The 18,460-nt window shown below is 49.6% G+C and overlaps 1 protein-coding gene across 1 annotated transcript in view; it reads left to right on the forward strand.

Annotated features, from left to right (window-relative positions):
• The window catches only part of LOC144817706 (uncharacterized), a 221,200-nt gene that overhangs the window by 154,958 nt on the left and 47,782 nt on the right, over positions 1-18,460 (forward strand). The gene's annotated exons all lie outside the window — the stretch shown is intronic.

The raw sequence follows: 18,460 nt of genomic DNA on the forward strand, positions 1-18,460 counted from the left end.
CAACTTTGCACACCAGTCCAACCCCTGAGAACTCATTGCTATCCCACGCACAACCAGAGAGAAACCCACCTTACAGAAAGGACAACTCTCACCAGAAACGAGACAGCAACAATCATGTAGACCATCTATTCAGGGGGCCAAAAGGACCCTTGGCCCCATCTCATCTACAACCTGGGAACCTCCAGCATGTCCCCCACTTTCCCGGATAAATGGAAACTTGCAGAAATCACTGCCCTAATCCAGAAGCCGACCCAAACCCACTGAGCAACTTCTGACCCATCCCCCTGCTCCCCCATCCAGCCAAAGTAATAGAAAACACTATCAACAAGCAATGAGCAACCCACTTTGACCTTCACAATCACCTAGACAACACTCAATCAGGAATCAGGATACAGAAAGAACCACACAACTGAAACCACACTCCTCGCAGCCATGCCGACATTAGAATCATCCTGGATCTAGCACAAAGAGCGGTTCTCATCCTGGACCTCTTTGCGGCCTTCAACACTGTCTCTCATAACACCCTCATCAGAAGACTCCAGGAGATTGGCATATACAGATCAGCTTTTAAATGGATCTGTTCCTTCCTCATTGGAAGAACCCAGAGGGTCAGGGCTACCACCCTTCACTTCAAAGACCAAAAGCCTTGGTATGCAAAGTCCCACAGGGATCATCCATCACCCTTTTCAATATATACATAACACCACTTGCCAACATCATCTGATCACAAGACAACACCATCATCTCCAACACCGATGACATTCAACTCATGCTGTCCCTGATGGACAAGACAATCACCACCAGAGTCAACTTGACCAACTGCATGATCATGGTAGCTGATTGAATGCAGACCAACTGCCTATAGCTCAACTTCGAGAAGACGAAATACTGGTCTGTGGCAACAAGACCTCCCCATGGGACTCCACCTGGTGGTTGTAAGAGCTAGGACTAACACTTGCACACCAAGCAAGAAATCTAGGGATCATGCTAGGCAACAAGCTCAACATGACGGCTCAAGTCAATGCAATGTGCACCTCCTACTTCTACATCCTGTGCATGCTCTAAAAGATCTTCAAATGGTTGCCTCAGTATACCAGATGGACCCTCACAAAAGCACTTGTCACCAACAGGCTGGACTTCAGCAACACTCTTTACTCCAGAAACTCCAAACAATGCCTACAAAGGCTCTGGATCATTCAGAACACCACTGAAAGACTCATACTGAACCTCCTATGCTCCTTATTTATTTTAATTATAAAGTTGTATATAGCTGAAACAAGATCCAGAAGGATATCAGAGTGCTTTACAAAAAGGATGGAAGGAGGGCAATACATACAATATCGACATTAAGTAGTAATAAAAGCAATAATAATCACATAATTACTAAGTATGGGCGAGATTTGCAAATTCGCGGTCCGCGAATTCGTGCGAAACTGCAAAAAAAGTCCGCGAATTCGCGAATTTTCCCGCGAACTCGCGGATTTTTGTGCCATTTGCACAAATATGTGACCACGTGTGCCTGTAACTTTGCCAGCACGCCAAAAGGCGCCGAGGACCCTTGAGTGAGCTGGCCATTATAGTGGGGACGGGCGGGAAGACGTTTCATACCTCTAGTGTGTGGTGGATGGGGCCAAAAAGGCGGGGCTTCTCTGCGAGTTCACATGCATCTTGTTTAAAAAGGGTCAGAGAACGAGCAGAGCAGCAGATGAGGAGAAAGCAGCCTCCTGGTCACAGGAGCTACACGGGGATGGCGCTCGGGAAACTCATGGATGCAAAAATACGTTTGGCACAGTACCCCAGAATCCTTCAGATATCCAAGATAGCTCTGCTGCGCGTGTTGGTACAAAGCTATTCTGATCCTGCTCAGTGGGTTCAGGCGCATGCAGCTGCTGCTGCTGGACAATGTCCCATCTCATACTAAACTGCCCCATACAGGCATATGCTGGTGCTGGGTAGCAGGGCACAGTGGCATGCGGGTGCTCCACGCCTGGTACATGCTCATACCGGTGCCTGGGGGGACACATGTTTATTGGTGCTGTGTAGCAAGTTATGTTTTCACAAAGACAAGGGAACCCGAAAGGTATGCCATAGGGACCTTGGGCAGTATCAATTTACAAAAAACAGTGGTCCCTACATGTGGACAAGATAACATACAAAAAACAATAATCATACACCTGATAAGTAGTATGTCTTTTGTCCAGCCGGACAAGAAAAATATTTTAAATGTTCTGGTTGATAAAGTGAATTTTAAGAACCAAAAAAGAAAACAAGTGGGCACAGCCGTGACCCACAACAATCAAGACAAAACAACAAAGAAATGGCCAAAAGGGCAAAGCGAAAATCTGTCTGTATACTTGTGGTCAGTGCTACAGACTCAATCTCCTAAACATAACCATACCATTGCATCAAATAATATAGCATTATCATATTGCATATGGGGTTTTTTATTTGACGACGTTTCGATGCCTTTTTACATTTGTGACATCATCATCAGGACAAGAATTATCAACATTATTGTTTTGTACAACAGTTATTAACACAATGCCTATTATCGCATTACTTTACATGAAGGAAATGGGAGGCAAGGGGGAAGGAAAAACAGGAAATATATATCAGTTTAGGCATGTTGGAGACAGTTTTTAAAAAAAACGAGTGACTTGAGAATTGCGGCCAGTGAAGAGGTGAAGATTGTGACCTAGGAGGTGTTCAGGCATGCGTGTGGTTGGACGGAGCGGGTAATCGGCGAGTAAAGGGGATAGTGATATAAACACGAGTTCAAGGTCTCTATTGAGATCAATGGGATGTGAGGTAGAAATAATTTAATCAATATTGTCTTTCTGGCTAAGCGGTCATTCTGGTGATAGAATGGAAATAAGTCTAAGGCAATTGCATGGCTGGGTCGTGAATGACGTGAAGAAATAATGTGACTAGGTCTCTGGATGTGACAATAATCGCGGGCGGTGGCAGGAGAAAGAAGCGAGTAACCTACATGTTGGTTTCCTCGTAGGTTCAGGAATACTGATGAGTAAACGCTGATAGATGTGCTTTCTGAGGAAAAAAAGGCGTGGGGTTAGTGATTCCGGTCGTCTGTCTTAGGCGGAGTGCCGGAGTGAGGGGGTAGGACATATTTACCTTTCACATCAAGTCCAGGGCTTCCATCAGGTTTGTATGGATTTGCCAGGAAAGGAGCGTGATGGCTCAATCTAAACAAATGGAGCGGGGTAGGAAAGTTAATTACCTGCGATGCAGTGTATCAGATTGCTCCTTGCTTAATTACCAAATGGAGAGAGTCACTTACATGTGATGGCCGGAGCGCTATGGCGAATACGGCAGTCCGATGGGATTGATCTTCCGGTCAGCCAGAGGAACAGGCTTTTCAAGCCACATGGTCCGTGGAAACCGATGAGGGACTTACTTCGACTTGGTATCTGGTGGAGAATGTGCAGCAGTCAGGCGGCTATTTTGGAGTGGTGAAAAGATCATTGTGATTGTGTGAGACTAATAGTGCAGCATGCACTAAGGGCAACAGGTGACTTTCTAAAAACGGTTTTCATTAACATAATGACATATAACAAAGATTACAATAAGGAGGTCCAGTCTTCAAGGCGGTTGAGGCCTTTTCTGATACTGTCAGTTTTTAAAATCCAATGCAGTTCCTCTTTATTTAGCAATTAGGAAAGGTCCGCTCCTCTGGGAGGTGGTTTGATGATAGAAACAACTGTCCAAAGTAATTCTTCCTCGCAGTGGCCTTTTTCATAGAAATGTTCCACAAGTGGTGCATTGGCTGTGTTACACCAGATCCTGCTTCGATGTTGGCCGATTCTTAGTTTTACTTTTTGACTCGTCTGCCCTATATAGATAAGCATGCAGGGACAGAGAATTGCATATACCAAATTCGCAGAGTTACAGTTGGAAAAGTATCTGGGGTCAAATTTAATAGTGCCATATTCAAAAGACTTTCCTTCAATAGTAGAGTCACAATAAATGCAATTCCCACATTTTGAATGGCCTGTTAACGGTGGGAGACCCCATGCATCATTTATAGTAGTTTTTAGGGGTTGTATAGGCCGAGATGCTCTTACCAAGTGGTCTTTAATGTTCTTGGCCCGTTTAAAAGCAAACATTGGACGTTCTATTGTCAATTGCCCTGCGTTAAGAACTGGCCAATGTTTGAGCACACTCTTTCTGATTGCATTGGAAGCTGGGGAAAATGTGGTGACACATATGAGTTTATTTTGATCTTTTTTCTCCTTTGGTTCCAAAAGGGTTTCCCTTGGGCAATACCAGGCCCTTTTCAGAGAGTGGCGCACTAACTTGCGAGGGTAGCCTCTATCTAGCTCTCGGGTGATGGCTAGTGTACTCTAAGAGAGTGTTGCGTTCAGTGGGTTTTCGGTGTAGGGTGGTGGTGAGCCGACCTTCAGTGTGTCTTATTTCTAGGTCTAAGAATGGGATAGAATCCTTACTAGTCGATAAGGTATATTTGAGGCCTCCACTATTGTTGTTAAGCCAGTGTTGGAAAGATGTGGGGTTATCAAGTGATTCAGTCCATAGTAAAAAAAATCGTCAATGTAGCGTTTCCACCTTGTGATGCCATTGTGGAAAGGATTGGACGCATTCAGAATGTTGTTGGTCTCCAAGTAGTCCATGTACAGAATAGCCAGGTAGAGGGCAAAAATTGCTCCCATGGAGGTACCCCTAACCTGGCCATAAAACTGTCCTTCGACAAGGAAAAAGTTCTTCGTCAGGCAAATTTCCAGTAACTGGAGGATAAAGTTAGATGGGACATTATGTGGGTGTGTCCATGTCTCTAACACCCCTTCAATCACACGAAGGGATTCATATTGGGGGATGTTAGTATATAGTGATTCCACATCCAGCGTGCACATGGTGCTGGATGTGGGATCAAAGTTATAGTCTTCGATCATGTTAATCATAGCCATACTGTCTTTGATATAGCATGTGGTATCCAGTAAAATAAATTTTCTTGTCCGGCTGGACAAAAGACATACTACTTATCAGGTGTATGATTATTTTTTTTTGTTTGTTATCTTGTCCACATGTAGGGACCACTGTTTTTTGTAAAGTGTAGCTAGTTATGACTTTACATTTTGACTCCACCATACGGTGGTATCACCTACACGGATCAGGAGCATCCAGGCACCAGACTTCATGGTGCAAGAGCATAATGGTGCTGTGCGGTACAGGTATATATGTTCTGGGGGTAGGGGGACACTTAGCACAATGTGTGCTCACACCCAGAGGGCTCCCAGGCAATTGAGCACAAATGATTTTCACACTGAGAGGGCTCCGGGGCAGTTCAGCAGCACGGGGGTTCACACCCACTGGGCCCCGGGGAAGTTCAGTAGTGCGTGGGCTCACAACCCCTGGGCAGCTCAGCAGCATGGGGGCTCACACCCACAGGGCTCCAGGGCAGTTTAGCAGCGCCACCCTCTGGTTCATCACTGCCACCCTCTGGTTCATCACTGCCACCCTCTGGTTCACCACTGCCACCCTCTGGTTCATCACTGTCACCCTCTGGTTCATCACTACCACCCTCTGGTTCATCACAGCACCCTCTGGTTCACCACTGCCACCATCTGGTTCACCACTGCCACCCTCTGGTTCATCACAGTCACCCTCTGGTTAATCACTGCCACCCTCTGGTTCATCACAGTCACCCTCTGGTTCATCACTGTCACCCTCTGGTTCATCCCTGCCACCCTCTGATTCATCACAGCTCCCTCTAGTTCACCACTTCCACCATCTGGTTCATCACAGCACCCTCTGGTTCACCCCTGCCACCCTCTGGTACATCACTGCCACCCTCTGGTTCACCACTGCCACCCTCTGGTTCACCACTGTCACCCTCTGGATCACCACTGCCACCCTCTGGTTCATCACTGCCAGCCTCTAGTTCATCACTGCCACCCTCTGGTTCACCACTGTCACCCTCTGGATCATCACTGTCACCCTCTGGATCATCACTGCCACCCTCTGGTTCACCACTGCCACCCTCTGGTTCATCACTGCCACCCTCTGGTTCATCACAGCACCCTCCGGTTCACCCCTGCCACCCTCTGGTTCATCACTGCCACCCTCTGGTTCATCACTGCCCCCTCTGGTTCACCACTGCCACCCTCTGGTTCACCACTGCCACCCTATGGTTCATCACAGCACCCTCTGGTTCACCACTGCCACCCTCTGGTTCACCACTGCCACTCTCTGGTTCACCCCTGCCACCATCTGGTTCATCACAGCACCCTCTGGTTCACCACTGTCACCCTCTGGGTCACCACTGTCACCCTCTGGTTCACCACTCACACCCTCTGGTTCATCACTGCCACCCTCTGGTTCATAACAGCACTCTCTGGTTCATCAGTGCCACCCTCTGGTACATCACTGCCACCCTTTGGTTCACCACTGCCACACTCTGATTCAACACTGCCACCCTCTGGTTCATCACAGCACCCTCTGGTTCACCACTGCCACCCTCTGGTTCACCCCTGTCACCATCTGGTTCATCACTGCCACCCTCTAATTCATCACTGCCACCCTCTGGTTTACCACTGACACCCTCTGGTTCACCCCTGCCACCCTCTGGTTCATCACTGCCACCCTCTGGTTCATCACGGCCACCCTCTGGTTCACCAATGCCACCCTCTGGATCATCACTGTCATCCTCTAGTTCATCACTGCCAACCTCTGGTTCACCACTGCCACCCTCTGGTTCACCCCTGCCACCATCTGGTTCATCACAGCATCCTCTGGGTCATCATTGCCACCCTCTGGTTCATCACAGCACCCTCTGGTTCATCACTGCCACCCTCTGGTTCATCACAGCCACCCTCTGGTTCACCACTGCCACCCTCTGGTTCACCACTGCCAACCCCTGGTTCATCACAGCACCCTCTGGTTCACCACTGCCACCTTCTGGTTCACCCCTGCCACCATTCGGTTCACCCCTGCCACCCTCTTGTTCACCACTGCCACCCTCTTGTTCATCACAGCACCCTCTGGTTCACCACTGCCACCCTCTGGTTCACCCCTGCCACCATCTTGTTCATCACAGCACCCTCTGGCTTACCACTATCACCCATTGGTTCACCACTGCCACCCTCTGGTTCATCACTGCCACCCTCTGGTTCATCAATGCCACCCTCTGGTTCATAACTGCCACCCTCTGGTTCACCACTGCCAACCTCTGGTTCATCACTGCCACCCTCTGGTTCACCACTGCCACCCTCTGGTTCATCACTGTTACCCTCTGGTTCATCACAGCACCCTCTTGTTCACCACTGCCACCCTCTGGTTCATCACTGCCCCCCTCTGATTCACCACTGCTACCCTCTGGTTCACCACTGCCACCCTATGGTTCATCACAGCACACTCTGGTTCACCACTGCCACGCTCTGATTCACCCTTGCCACCATCTGGTTCATCACAGAACCCTCTGGTTCACCACTGTCACCCTCTGGTTCACCACTCACACCCTCTGGTTCATCACTGCCACCCTCTGGTTCATAACAGCACCCTCTGGTTAATCAGTGCCACCCTCTGGTACATCACTGCCACCCTTTGGTTCACCACTGCCACACTCTGGTTCATCACTGTCACCCTCTGGTTCATCACTACCACCCTCTGGTTCATCACAGCACACTCTGGTTCACCACTGCCACCCCCTGGTTCACCACTGCCACCCTCTGGTTCATCACAGTCACAATCTGGTTCATCACTGCCACCCTCTGGTTTATCACAGTCACCCTCTGGTTCATCACTGTCACCCTCTGGTTCATCACTGCCACCCTCTGATTCATCACAGCTCCCTCTAGTTCACCACTGCCACCCTTTGGTACATCACTGCCACCATCTGGTTCATCACAGCACCCTCTGGTTCACCCCTGCCACCCTCTGGTACATCACTGCCACCCTCTGGTTCACCACTGCCACCCTCTGGTTCACCACTGTCACCCTCTGGATCACCACTGCCACCCTCTGGTTCATCACTGCCAGCCTCTAGTTCATCACTGCCACCCTCTGGTTCACCACTGTCACCCTCTGGATCATCACTGTCACCCTCTGGATCATCAATGCCACCCTCTGGTTCACCACTGCCACCCTCTGGTTCATCACTGCCACCCTCTGGTTCATCACAGCACCCTCTGGTTCACCCCTGCCCCCTCTGGTTCACCACTGCCACCCTCTGGTTCACCACTGCCACCCTATGGTTCATCACAGCACCCTCTGGTTCACCACTGCCACCCTCTGGTTCACCACTGCCACTCTCTGGTTCACCCCTGCCACCATCTGGTTCATCACAGCACCCTCTGGTTCACCACTGTCACCCTCTGGGTCACCACTGTCACCCTCTGGGTCACCACTCACACCCTCTGGTTCATCACTGCCACCCTCTGGTTCATAACAGCACCCTCTGGTTCATCAGTGCCACCCTGTGGTACATCACTGACACCCTTTGGTTCACCACTGCCACACTCTGATTCAACACTGCCACCCTCTGGTTCATCACAGCACCCTCTGGTTCACCACTGCCACCCTCTGGTTCACCCCTGCCACCCTCTGGTTCACCCCTGTCACCATCTGGTTCATCACAGCACCCTCTGGTTTACCACTGTCACCCTCTGGTTCACCACTTTCACCCTCTGGTTCATCACTGTGACCCTCTAATTCATCACTGCCACCCTCTGGTTTACCACTGCCACCCTCTGGTTCACCCCTGCCACCCTCTGGTTCATCACTGCCACCCTCTGGTTCATCACGGCCACCCTCTGGTTCACCAATGCCACCCTCTGGATCATCACTGTCATCCTCTAGTTCATCACTGCCAACCTCTGGTTCACCACTGCCACCCTCTGGTTCACCCCTGCCACCATCTGGTTCATCACAGCATTCTCTGGTTCATCATTGCCACCCTCTGGTTCATCACAGCACCCTCTGGTTCATCACTGCCACCCCCTGGTTCATCACAGCCACCCTCTGGTTCACCACTGCCACCCTCTGGTTCACCACTGCCAACCCCTGGTTCATCACAGCACCTTCTGGTTCACCACTGCCACCATCTGGTTCACCCCTGCCACCATTCGTTTCACCACTGCCATCCTCTTGTTCACCACTGCCACCATCTTGTTCATCACAGCACCCTCTGGTTCACCACTGCCACCCTCTGGTTCACCCCTGCCACCATCTTGTTCATCACAGCACCCTCTGGCTTACCACTATCACCCATTGGTTCACCACTGCCACCCTCTGGTTCATCACTGCCACCCTCTGGTTCATCACTGCCACCCTCTGGTTCATCAATGCCACCCTCTGGTTCATAACTGCCACCCTCTGGTTCACCACGGCCAACCTCTGGTTCATCACTGCCACCCTCTTGTTCACCACTGCCACCCTCTGGTTCATCACTGTTACCCTCTGGTTCATCACAGCACCCTCTGGTTCACCACTGCCACCATCGGGTTCACCCCTGCCACCATCTTGTTCATCACAGCACCCTCTGGCTTACCACTATCACCCATTGGTTCACCACTGCCACCCTCTGGTTCATCACTGCCACCCTCTGGTTCATCACTGCACCCCTCTGGTTCATCACTGCCACCCTCTGGTTCATAACTGCCACCCTCTGGTTCACAACTGCCGACCTCTGGTTCATCACTGCCACCCTCTGGTTCATCACTGCCACCCTCTGGTTCATCACTGTTGCCCTCTGGTTCATCACAGCACCCTCTGGTTCACCACTGCCACCCTCTGGTTCACCACTGCCACCCTCTGGTTCACCACTGCCACCCTCTGGTTCAACACTGCCACCCTCTGGATCACAACTGCCACCCTCTGGTTCATCACTGTCACGCTCTGGTTCACCACTGCTACACTCTGGTTCACCACTGCCACCCTCTGGTTCATCACAGCACCCTCTGGTTCACACCTGCACCTTCTGGTTCATCACAGCACCCTCTGGTTCACCACTGTAGATTATGGGGAGAAATCACACCTGCCCAGCCTCAATCGGGGGCTGGTTAATGTGTTACTGAATTTGAGCTTCAAGTCTGGCCCCCTCTGGTTCACCACTGCCACCCTCTGGTTCATCAATTCCAAGCTCTGGTTCATCACAGCTCCCTCTAGTTCACCACTGCCACCCTCTGGTTCATCACTTCCACCCTCTAGTTTATCACAGCACCCTCTGGTTCACCACTGCCACCCTCTGTTTCATCACTGCCACCCTCTAGTTCATCACTGCCGCCCTCTGGTTCAACATTGCTACCCTCTGGATCACCACTGCCACCCTCTGGTTCATCACTGTCACCCTCTGGTTCACCACTGCTACACTCTGGTTCACCACTGTCACGCTCTGGTTCATCACAGCACCCTCTGGTTCACAACTGCACCTTCTGGTTCATCACAGCACCCTCTGGTTCACCACTGTAGATTATGGGGAGAAAGCACACCTGCCCAGCCTCATCGGGGGCTGGTTAATGTGTTACTGAATTTGAGCTTCAAGTCTGGCACCCTCTGGTTCACCACTGCCACCCTCTGGTTCATCAATTCCACCCTCTGGTTCATCACAGCACCCGCTGGTTCACCACTGCCACCCTCTGGTTCACTACTGCCACCCTCTGGTTCACCCTTGCCACCATCTGGTTCATCACAGCACCCTCTGGTTCACCACTGTCACCCTCTGGTTCACCACTGTCACCCTCTGGTTCACCACTCACACCCTCTGGTTCATCACTGCCACCCTCTGGTTCATAACAGCACCCTCTGGTTAATCAGTGCCACCCTCTGGTACATCACTGCCACCCTTTGGTTCACCACTGCCACACTCTGATTCAACACTGCCACCCTCTGGTTCATGACAGCACCCTCTGGTTCACCACTGCCACCCTCTGGTTCACCCCTGCCACCCTCTGGTTCACCCCTGTCACCATCTGGTTCATCACAGCACCCTCTGGTTTACCACTGTCACCCTCTGGTTCACCACTGTCACCCCCTGGTTCATCACTGCCACACTCTGGTTCATCACTGCCACCCTCTGGTTTACCACTGACACCCTCTGGTTCACCCCTGCCACCCTCTGGTTCATCACTGCCACCCTCTGGTTCACCAATGCCACCCTCTGGATCATCACTGTCATCCTCTAGTTCATCACTGCCAACCTCTGGTTCACCACTGCCACCCTCTGGTTCACCCCTGCCACCATCTGGTTCATCACAGCATCCTCTGGTTCATCATTGCCACCCTCTGGTTCATCACAGCACCCTCTGGTTCATCACTGCCACCCTCTTGTTCATCACAGCCACCCTCTGGTTCACCACTGCCACCATCTGGTTCACCCCTGCCACCATTCGGTTCACCACTGCCACCCTCTTGTTCACCACTGCCACCCTCTGGTTCATCACAGCACCCTCTGGTTCACCACTGCCACCCTCTTGTTCACCCCTGCCACCATCTTGTTCATCACAGCACCCTCTGGCTTACCACTATCACCCATTGGTTCACCACTACCATCCTCTGGTTCATCACTGCCACCCTCTGGTTCATCACTGCCACCCTCTGGTTCATCACTGCCACCCTCTGGTTCATAACTGCCACCCTCTGGTTCACAACTGCCAACCTCTGGTTCATCACTGCCACCCTCTGGTTCACCACTGCCACCCTCTGGTTCATCACTGTTGCCCTCTGGTTCATCACAGCACCCTCTGGTTCACCACTACCACCCTCTGGTTCACCACTGCCACCCTCTGGTTCACCACTGCCACCCTCTGGTTCAACACTGCCACCCTCTGGATCACCACTGCCACCCTCTGGTTCATCACTGTCACTCTCTGGTTCACCACTGCTACACTCTGGTTCACCACTGCCACCCTCTGGTTCATCACAGCACCCTCTGGTTCACAACTGCACCTTCTGGTTCATCACAGCACCCTCTGGTTCACCACTGTAGATTATGGGGAGAAATCACACCTGCCCAGCCTCAATCGGGGGCTGGTTAATGTGTTACTGAATTTGAGCTTCAAGTCTGGCCCCCTCTGGTTCACCACTGCCACCCTCTGGTTCATCAATTCCAAGCTCTGGTTCATCACAGCTCCCTCTAGTTCACCACTGCCACCCTCTGGTTCATCACTACCACCCTCTAGTTTATCACAGCACCCTCTGGTTCACCACTGCCACCCTCTGTTTCATCACTGCCACCCTCTAGTTCATCACTGCCACCCTCTGGTTCAACATTGCCACCCTCTGGATCACCACGGCTACCCTCTGGTTCATCACTGTCACCCTCTGGTTCACCACTGCTACACTCTGGTTCACCACTGTCACGCTCTGGTTCATCACAGCACCCTCTGGTTCAGGACTGCACCTTCTGGTTCATCACAGCACCCTCTGGTTCACCACTGTAGATTATGGGGAGAAAGCACACCTGCCCAGCCTCAATCGGGGGCTGGTTAATGTGTTACTGAATTTGAGCTTCAAGTCTGGCACCCTCTGGTTCACCACTGCCACCCTCTGGTTCATCAATTCCACCCTCTGGTTCATCACAGCTCCCTCTGGTTCACCACTGCCACCCTCTGGTTCATCACTGCCACCCTCTAGTTAATCACAGCACCCTCTGGTTCACCACTGCCTCCCTCTAGTTCACCACTGCCACCCTCTGGTTTATCACTGCCACCCTCTAGTTTATCACAGCACCCTCTGGTTCACCACTGCCACCCTATGTTTCATCACTGCCACCCTCTTGTTCATCACTGCCACCCTCTGGTTCAACATTGCCACCCTCTGGATCATCACTGTCACCCTCTGGTTCATCACTAACAACCTCTGGTTCACCACTGCCACCCTCTGGTTCACCCCTGCCACCATCTGGTTCATAAATATAATTATAAACTTTAAGGTACGCTCTTCCATGTGTGCGACAGTAATGTAATCTAAATGTTGTTCTTCGTATTAATGGATACATTCCGCCATCCTATTATAATTATCCTCTATATATACGTATTTACTAGGTTGCCTGCCCGTTTCCCTGTCCTGAAGAAGACCCCACGGCAAGGGCTCAACTAACCCTGCGCTATTCAGAGGGTCGAAACGTCGACAACGTCCTTATAGTCAACTCCTTACCTACATTTTGACATTAATTGCATTATTGGAGTATGACATTTTTGTATATATCGGCACAGTGAATCATCCTATGTGTAATGAAATGAAAACACAACTGTAATTTTTTGATATTTCCTGTTTTTATTGTCACAATTCCTCCATCACACCATCCTCACAAATTCACCTCCTCCCTTCCCCTTTTGGGCACCGTTCAACCTACTTTATGCATTGAAAATGTTAATATATTGGATATATTGCTCCTCATTTTGAATTAAAACAATGTTGGATTCATTTATTGTTGTCTAATCTTCCTTAAAGTTTATAATTATATTTGTTCTCACACTGAGACCCCTTCCTTTCAGTACTTCCAATACCCAGGTCTCAGTGACTTGTTTTGGGTTAACCCTGTTCCCTTACCTTACCATCTGGTTCATAACAGCACCCTCTGGTTCATCACTGCCACCCTCTGGTTCATCACATCACCCTCTGGTTCATCACTGCCACCCTCTGGTTCATCACTGCCACCCTCTGGTTCAGCACTGCCACCCTCTGGTTCACCACTGCCACCATCTGGTTCATCACAGCACCCTCTGGTTCACCACTGCCACCATCTGGTTCATCACAGCACCCTCTGGTTTACCACTGTCACCCTCTGGTTCACCACTGCCACCCTCTGGTTCATCACTGCCGCCCTCTGGTTCATCACTGCCACCCTCTGGTTCACCACTGCCACCCTCTGGTTCACTCCTGCCACCCTCTGGTTCATCACTGCCACCCTCAGGTTCATCACTGCCACCCTCTGGTTCATCACTGCCACCCTCTGCTTCACCACTGCCACCAACTAGTTTATCACAGCACCCTCTGGTTTACCACTGTCACCCTCTGGTTCACCACTGCCACCCTCTGGTTCATCACTGCCACCCTCTGGTTCATCACTGCCACCATCTGATTCACCACTGTCACCCTCTGGTTCACTCCTGCCACCCTCTGGTTCATCACTGCCACCCTCTGGTTCATCACTGCCACCCTCTGGTTCATCACTGCCCCCTCTGGTTCACCACTGCCACCCTCTGGTTCTGCCACCCTCTTGTTCATCACTGCCACCCTCTGGCTCAACACTGTTACCCTCTGGTTCATCACTGGCACCCTCTGGTACATCACAGCACCCTCTGGTTCACCACTGCCACCCTCTGGTTTACCACTGCCACCCTCTGGTTCACCACTGCCACCCTCTGGTTCACCACTGCCACCCTCTGGTTCATCACAGCACCCTCTGGTTCACAACTGCACCTTCTGGTTCATCACAGCACCCTCTGGTTCACCACTGTAGAATATGAGGAGAAAGCACACCTGCCCAGCCTCAACTGGGGGCTGGTTAATGTGTTACTGAATTTGAGCTTCAAGTCCGGCACCTGCTTCCTTATCTGTAAGTGCTTCCTGTTGTGGTTTAATTTTTGTGACAGCCTGGAGCATTGTGCCATACTTGTTACTATTCTCTAACTCTGCTTCGAGGGTCAGAGCAGGGTCAGAGAATAGTTGCAAGTAGGCAACAACTCTGGAGGCGCCGTTCAGGAAGCCCATACAGGGTCACAGCAGGTGCCCAAGTTGAAGTTAATTTCTTTTGAACCATTTTGTAAATGGTTACAAAGAAATTAGCTACAACTTGGGCAACTGCTGTAATACTGATACTTCAGTTTTTGAAAATCTGTCCCGAACGCGATTTCGCGGATTTTTCTGCAATTTTGCGAGATTCGCGGTCCGCGAAATTGCAGAAAATCCGCAAATTCCGTGAACAGAACGGATTTTACGCCCATGCTCAATAATTACAAGACACCGGGGTCAAAGGGGAGTGATACAATAAGCAGGTACATAGTGGACTAAACGGGGGGCACACTATGAGATAAAGATGAGCAACATCCAATGATGGTCCAGTGGCTGGAGGATCAATGACCTTGAGCAGGTCAACCTAGCCCAATTAAGGTAGGAATTTGTTCATCAGCAATCTTTTGACTTCCAGTTTGAAAGCAATCATTGAGGAGATTCTGCTTATTTCCGGTGGAAGAGTCTTCCATATATTTGGGGCTGTAACGTAGTAGGCTCACTGTCAAGTTCTCTTTTCCTAAAGATTTGTGGTTTCAGGAGGAAAGTGTTAGCGCTTCTTGAGGCTCTACCCCGCAGGATAATTCAAGTTTTTGAGCTAGGTACCAGGCAGTTTTCAAGTGGAGGACTGTGTGCACCAGAACAGCAATCTTTAACTGGATTTGAGTTTCTTAGAGCAACCATTTAAGAGATTTTAGGACAAGTACACATTTCATTTGGTACCTGTAACTAGTCTGGCGGCCGCGTTCAGAGATGCCCTTAGTGGAGCCAAGGCATATTTGGGATGACCACGAGCGTAGCGATGGCATAGCCTAATCTCGGTAAGATGAGCTCTTGAACCACTTGCTTGAAATCAGTTTGTGGAAGGAATGGTTTGATATTTCTACGTGTTCTCATTAAGTGATTTTTTCCTCTACACACATTGCTGATATGAATATTCGAATTCAGGTGCTTGTCCAGGGTAATTCCGAGAGATTTGGGTGAGTCTATAATGAGGGGGCTACAGTTGGTGATTCAACCACAGGTCTAGCTTGGGGATGTGGTTCGGAGGAGAGATGAGAAGGAATTCAGTTTTAGAGGTGTTGAGCAGGAGATGCTTCTCAATTAGCCAATTTTGAGTAGACAATAGCGTAGAGTTGAGTGAGATGATGTTATCCAGGGAGAATATTTTCAAATAGAGTTGCACATCATCCTCATACATATGGAAGAAAATTTTCGTGGATTTTAGTGAGTTAGCTAATAGTTCCAGGAAGACGTTGAAGAGTATAGGAGATAGGGAGGACCCTTGGAGAACAACAATGAGAACTGGGGAGGGCTGGGAGAGAGAGTGGTTTGCCTTAACTCTTTGCGATCTGTGGTGGAGTGAGGACGAGAACTATTGTAATACCCGACGAGAGAAACCCATCCTGTTCTTCAGAATGGACAGGAGATTAACGTGATTGACTGTGTCAAATGCAGAGTTAAGGTCAAGGAGGAATAGGAGGCAGGATTCATTTTGGTCAAGCATTTTTAAAATGTCATCCATAACGTGAGTGAGAGCCGATTTGGTACTGTGCCCCTTCCGAAAGCCAGTTTGGTGCTGGTCCAGGAGTTGGAAATTCTCAATGTGAGCACAAAGTTGGAATTGTATGCATTTTTTCAGGAGTTTGGCTAGGGTGGGGCTGTTGGAGATAGGGTGGAAGTTATTAAGGTCAGCTCTATCTGTGTTAGTTTTTTTTAGTATCAGTGATTCCTGAGCTGATTTTAGACAATCTGGGATTATGGGTGAGGCATTTACAATCCTTGCTCAGGTGGGGATGAGGACTTTCTTGATTTATTTGAAGATGGCCGGGGGTCAGGGGGTCACTGAAATGGTTAGAAGGGTTGATATTCTGAAGAATCTTGTTGATGTATTTTTCTCTGAAAGGGGAAAAGGTGCCCCAAGATGCATTGTTCTTGGTGATCAGGCTGATAGGCTTGCGGTTCTCTAACAGGTCAAGGTGTGGTGCAGGCCTAAAGGATGGCAGAAATGCCTTCTTGGAGGCAAGTTCAATGTTGATGAGTCTTGATTTCTCAAAGAAGAAAGCAGCCAGTTTGTCACATGAGGATGGCTGCCTCCAGAAACCGAGTTGTTTGGAGCTACTACTGATTGCTGTTTAACCAATTCGAAAAGTTTCTTGAGGCGGTTTGCAGCTTGATCAAGTTGGTGTCTGAAGTAATTTGCCTTAGCGCTCTTGATTTGTTTTTTGTAGATGCTCCTAACATCTCTGGGGAGTTTTAGTTGGTCCAAGGAGGGTTTGGATCTCCAGGAACGTTCAGCTGCCCTAAGGTTGCGGCGTTCCATGTTTAAATTGTCGTTTTGGTTATTTTTGTCGAGGCATTTTTTTGTTGGAGTGGTGCAATGTCATCCATGATGTTGGAGATTGTCGAGTTGTATGAGTCGGTAAGTAACTGAACCTCAACCAGGTCAGCTTGGGAGGAGAGGGCAGATTTAAAGTGGGCTGCTAGTTTATCTGCATTTATTGATCTGAGGTACCTTTTCCAGATCTTTGATTTCTTTTGTTGAGCCTTCCTCACAAACACCTCCAAAAAGAGGATGCAGTGGTGATCGGACCAATCGCAAGAGGTAATGGTGTCCAATGTGATTGTCTCACCTTTCGAGATGATAAGGTCTAGAATTTCCCCTTTATTATGAGTTGATTGGTCACAGTGCGGAATCAATTATTGGTCATTTAAGAATGATTTGAGGCAAGTTACAGTGTGGTCATTGGGGTTAGACCAGTGAAGGTTGAAGTCACACAGGAAGATTTGGGACACTGACAATTCGACATTGCCAGAGATGATTTCCATTAGTTGATCAATGAAGGGGAGATTGTCTCCCGGGGGCTGATAAAAAATGTGAAGCTTACCCACTGTCAAGTTATTACTTGAGATACTGAGACCAAAGTATTTGCGGGAGGAAGGCGGAGAGGACTCCACGATCGAGATTGAGAGTCTGTTCCAATGAATGCAGGCTAGGCCACCACTCAGCTTCCGAGCTCTGTCTAGCCTAATAATGTTGTGTGTAGGAGCCAAAAGGAGGTCTGGGATAGGAGTCAAGGCGGGATGAAGCTACATTTCAGTGAGGATGATAATGACTAAATCAGTGTGATGGATGAGGTCGAAGATATTGGAGGCATGATACTGGCAGACCTGTAATTGAGTAGCAACCATTTAAGTTGTATCGGATTAAGTGGGGAAGGAGTCTGTTTGAGGTTCACTATTGTGAGGTTGTCTTTATTGATAACTTTAAGGTTGTGCTGGGGTTCTCTGCTTGGGTTAGAGTAGATGGTTTGTATTTGTACCAGAGGAATCAGGTTGGAGTTGGGCCTAGGAGAGTAAGAGTTGTGAAGGCCATAGAGATCATTGGACACCAGGTAGGACTTAGATATTCTAGTTTGGGAAGGGTCGTTAGGAAGGGGTATTTTTTTCAAGATGGAGGGAGCGAAGTGCTACCCCATGCTATCACTAACCCTGGGGAAGGCTCTGGGCAAATTCGCAGAGGTGAGTACGGAGTGGATCAAGGGGAAAAGAACATTAGAAAGGGCTTTCAAGTCATTTCGTTCGGTAGTGAGGAGGTGCAACTGGAGGAATATATCGTCAAGGCACTCCACCAAGTCTGAGTGTTGGGAGAGGGGTAAAGGGTGTGCTGGGAAGGCAGGCGGAGTAGGGGGGCTTCACTGTAGGCTCTTAGGGTCCGGGATGATGATGTATAGTTCCTGGGGAGGGAGTTGATCAT

The sequence above is a fragment of the Lissotriton helveticus genome, chromosome 2_1 (assembly GCF_964261635.1).
Source record: "Lissotriton helveticus chromosome 2_1, aLisHel1.1, whole genome shotgun sequence".
Classification (NCBI taxonomy): Eukaryota; Metazoa; Chordata; class Amphibia; order Caudata; family Salamandridae; genus Lissotriton; species Lissotriton helveticus.